Genomic DNA, 4,913 nt, shown 5'->3' with positions numbered 1-4,913 from the left:
CGCGGCCCGCCCGGCCGCCCGGCCCGCGCGGCACCGCCCCCTCCCGCCGCCCATTGGCCGCGCGCTGCATCAATCACGCCTCGGCCGCTTCTTATTGGTGAATGCGCCGTCACTCACAGCTGCGGGGCGGGGCGCACCGGGGAAGCGGTAACATCACGGGAGGGGCGCGGTGACGCAGCCTCTCAGCCCCGCGTGACGCGGCGCGCGAGGGAGGTCGCGCGAGATCGCTCGTGGAGAAGGGGGCGGGGACTGGGAAAAGGGGCGGGACATGGCCGGGGGTGGGGAACCGGGGAGGGAGCGGGCCGGGAAACCTGGGTCGGATTGGGCCGGGCCGGACCGGATTGGGCCGGGCCGGACCGGACCGGGCCGGGGGAACGGGCTGGGCTGAAGTGGGCCAAGGCTGAGAAAGGAGGCTGAGTTGGGCTGGGCCAGGCCAGGCTGGGATGGGGCTGTCCCAGCCCGGACAGTGCTGGGAGAAGGGGCTGAGCTGAGCTAAGCAGGGCTGGGCAGGCTGAGCTGAGCTGGGACGAAGAAAGGGCTGAGGGCAGGGTGAAGGGGTGGTAGCAGGGCTGGATCAGAACAAGGTGAAAGGGAGATCCGTGGCTGGCCTGTGACAGGGGAGGGGAGCTGGGTTAGGGCTGGGGAGGAGGATGGGAGGCTGGGTTAGGGCTGGGCTGGGCATATGAGCAGCTGCAGGGAGGGAAGGTCTCTGTTGAGGTGGGTAAGGAGGGTCAACCCTGGAGGGAGGAAGGAAGAGAGCAGAGGAATGTAGGGAGAAGGAGGAGAAGGCGACTCCGCCTTGATATGGAGGTGAGAAGGAGCAGAGCTACCCACTCTGGGAAGGGCTGGAGACACCAGCAGGGCAAGGGTAGTGGGAATATTGTGGCTGGAGGCTTGAGAGAAAGAGGCAGGAGGTTGTGTCTGCAGGGAAAGGAAAGCCTTCATGTGAACGTGCTTCCTCTTTACTCCGACTCCAGCAGCTGCAGCTGCTCATCCACAAGTCCCCGGCACAGCCATGGCTGATTTCACGGCTGGATCAGCCTTAATGGGCAGCAGGGTCAGGGCAAACTGCAGCTCCCTGTGCTTACACCGCAGTTTGGGAGCAGCTCCAGGTGGGAATACGGAAAAGATTTGGCCCCGTTTCATTTTGGGAATGAGGTTGGACTCAAGCTGCTGCAGCAAGGACAGACCATACACTGCACATATGCAATAATTGTTTGGGTTTTTTTTTTCATCAAGATGTTGTCATTTTGTACAACGTGACACACAACAGGTGCTTTGAGAAATGGGGGAATTTAAGGCATTTTTATGTTAAAAGTTCATTCTAAATCCAAGATGGAAGGAGCAAAAGGTAGTAACTACTCACAGTTGTGTGATCTGCTCCATTTGCTCAACGTTCCTGTGCTCCTACACCCTTCCCTCTTTCTCAGACCTTAAGGGATACCTTGAAATCTTTGAGAAACTTCTATCCTTACCTTTTTTCTTACACCAGATCACAGAGTATTCCCGGTCGCGGCTGGTGCAAGTGGTGAAACTGAAATCTGAGCTGCTCAGGCTTTCCCAAGAAGGACTGGGGGAGTCCTGGGTTTTTAGCTTGGCTGCGTGGGTGTGCATAATGAACCGGAATTCTGCTGTGCTTGGCTACCTCGGGGACTCGTTTTAATCACCGGGCAAATGTGCTGTGTGTAGGAGAAATACTTAATTTCATGACATGAGTTGCATTGTGCTGGATGCTGGTCTGTGATTGGGAAATGTCCGTCGATGGGAAGCAGTAGGCAGAGCTTGGCAGCGCCGGCGGCTGGCTGGGAACAAACCCCTCCTCGCTGCTCGGGGGCTGCCGTGCTCCGGGGAGGGTTTTGCAGGATGAGGGGGTGGAGAACTGGGGATGCTCAGATTTTGGGATTTGACAGCACACCTGGGGAAGGGCAATGCCGCCTGCACTCTGCTACAGTAAATCGTGGAATCCTGAAATGGTTTGAGTTGGAATGGACCTTAAAGACCACCCAGTGCAACCCCTGCCATGGGCAGGGACACCTTCCACTGTCCCAGGCTGCTCCAAGCCTGGTCCAGCCTGGCCTTGGGCATTTCCAGGGATAAGGCAGTCACAGCTGTTCTGGACACCCTGTGTCAGGCCCTTACCACCATCACAGGGAAGAGTTTTTTCCTAACATAAAATTTAACCCTACCCTTTTCTAGTCTGAATCCATTCCTCCCTTATCCTATCAATTAAAACCTAAAAATCAGGGTGTGGGGGATATGGAGTGGCAAATACCTGGGGCTGAAGGAAAAGGAATGGTTTGGTTTGAGAATGTGAACAACAAACCTGCCAGAGCAGTCACGGGTGCCAAGGGAGAAGCATTTGGCTGAGGAAGAGAGTTTGTAAAGCTGCTACTGAAGGAAGTGTGAGAAGAAACGCTTGGAAAGCCACTGCCTCGGTGATTTTCCAGCAGAGCTGCACTGGCAGCAAAGCAGTTTAAAGCCTTCAGAGTTTAGAAGGCTGTTCAGATCTATCAGATGCACCCTTTCACTGTGGAATGGTTTGGGTTGAAAGAAACTGTAAAGATTATCTCTCTCTAATGCCCTGCAGTGGGCAGGGACATCTTCTATTTGTGCCCCAAAAACCTCTGGTCACTGTGTAAGACAGCAGAAGTCTCCCCTGGATCATGGTCTTTGCCATCCTAAGATCTCAGGGTTTTATGTGAAGCACATCCTCCCCCTTTATGGAGCACCTGGCTCTCTCCTGGGGAGACTGAGACCCCAGGAGCCCCTTCCCCCAGCACAGCAGTACTATGTGAGCTCTCCATCAGCCCCTCTGGGTCGCCTGGAGTGTTTGGGAGCCACAAGGTTGCCAAAGCAAGTTTGATTCAGCTGCTGTTCCTTGACACCGTCTGTGGTTCTCTGTAAATCACTAACAGATAATAATTTCATACTCTGGCTCTGCGTATCCCCTGCCTGCTGAATAATTACCTTGTTTTGTGCAAGCCGTGAGAGGTTTTCACAGATAATTCATCCAGCAGGGAAAGGCAGCCAGATTTTGGGCTGGAGCACATTTTCTGGCCACCTGGCATTGCTGCACAGAGGTCTGTGCCGGAGCACAGCTGCCTCCGGAGGGAAATGCTGTATCCAGGACAGCCGAGGGCAGGGCGAAAAACCAAACCCAGATGAAATCCCAGCCGCCCTTCCTCGGAGAATAATTTAGCTTGGCAAACTCAGCCCACCCTGAGTTTCTGGATGTGTGGACAGATTGGTCCCACAGATCTGGATGCTCTCACTCACAGAGGAGCTGTTTCACTGGAAACAAAGTTCCTCCCAGGAGCTGTTTGTGGTGGTGACCTCTGTCTTGCCTCACTCCCCATGTCCTGCCTGGCCTTGGGTGGGTGGGTTGGAGCCCAGCATGGAGCTAAGATCACCCCGAGGTTGCCATCCCAGGGTTGAGTTGATGCAGGGCTGGAGGAGAAAGGATCATCCCTGCGTCAGCTTATCTCAGCAGCTCCCAAACCCGGGGTAATTGCTGGCATCGCTGCACTCAGGGGCTCCAGTCACAGCATCTCAGAGTCACTGAGGCTGAAAAAGACCTCTGAGATCATCATGTGCACCCTTTGGCTTGTCACACAGACCAGTGCCATGTCCTGTCATTCCTTGGACTCCTCCAGGGGTGGGAACTCCACCACCTCCCTGGACAGCCCCTTCCAACATCTGACCACCCTTTCAGTGAAGAATGAGATGTCACAGCCCTGTTCCACAGCCTGCACGACCCTGATGGGGAGCACAGTGTCCTCACCTTTAACATGGGTCATGAGGACTGTCATCATCTCCATCTCGTCATGAACCAGGATATTGTTGAGGTGAAGTCACTCACCTGGGTGGTGATACTGGCATTTGATGAGCATCTTCATGGATCAATTTCTAAAGAAGCTTCAGGAGAGCATAAGGCAGGACTAACAACTTGCTTGCAGGCTCAGGAAAGCCCTGGAGGTGGCCAGGCAGGCTTCCACCTCCAGCATGAGCCACCACTGGCTTGGACAGTCTCGAAAGGGCTCAGTGTGCAGGCAGATGTCACCTATGCCCAGTCTAAGTTGGCAGATGCCAAAAAGGAGCAGCTGAACAAGGAGGAGGCCTTGAAGGAGTGGAGACCATGACAAACACCTAATAGAGGACGGGGGCAGGATTGGAAACCAACCACTGAGGGCTACCACCAGTCCTGACCTCAGGAGATTTCCCAAACCACCCCACAGACTAAGGAGGAGATGGGGTTCTTGCGGTGGGATATGGAAGGTGGGTCCCAAATCCTCTCAGCTCCCTGAACAGTGAACAGTGCTCCCTGAACTCTGAACAGTGCTCACTCCATTAAACACCAACCTCAACTAATATTCTACCACCAATGTATCAGATTTGGGGAGTTTCCTGCAAGATGCCTCTCCCAAAGGAAACTCTAAATGCAGAGTTTCAGGCCAGCTTTGCTTCCAATAAATAGCAGGGTTCAGAGTGCCTGTGCTTTACTGTGCTTTGCAAAACTTGGAGCCACTCTGAGGTTTGGGTGTCCAGGGAAGTCTGGAGGTCACAGCTCAGCTGGGCTGGGAGCCAGAACCTACATCTGGCTCTGCAAACAGCAAACCCTCCTTCAGGTATATCCTTCCTTATTGTTTCCTTTTCCAAATCTAATAAATAGATAGTTTTTTAAGTTCCCAGCCATCTGAGCTACCCACGCTCAGGACTGTGATATGCCTAATGCTGTGAATCCAGAATTTCAGTAAATGCATCCAGGGGATACAAAACTTCCAGCTCTTGAAGCCACCTCTGTGTTCAGCAGCAAATTCAGGACATCACCGATCCAAAGGGAGCCTGAAAGGCACGGTTCCCTGAAAGTCAAAGCGTGTTTTATTGACTGCAGTCAAGAGAATCAAAGATCTGGA

This window comes from Vidua chalybeata, chromosome 25, assembly GCF_026979565.1.
Source record: "Vidua chalybeata isolate OUT-0048 chromosome 25, bVidCha1 merged haplotype, whole genome shotgun sequence".
Taxonomy (NCBI): Eukaryota; Metazoa; Chordata; class Aves; order Passeriformes; family Viduidae; genus Vidua; species Vidua chalybeata.
Note: the sequence above shows the minus strand (reverse complement) of the source record.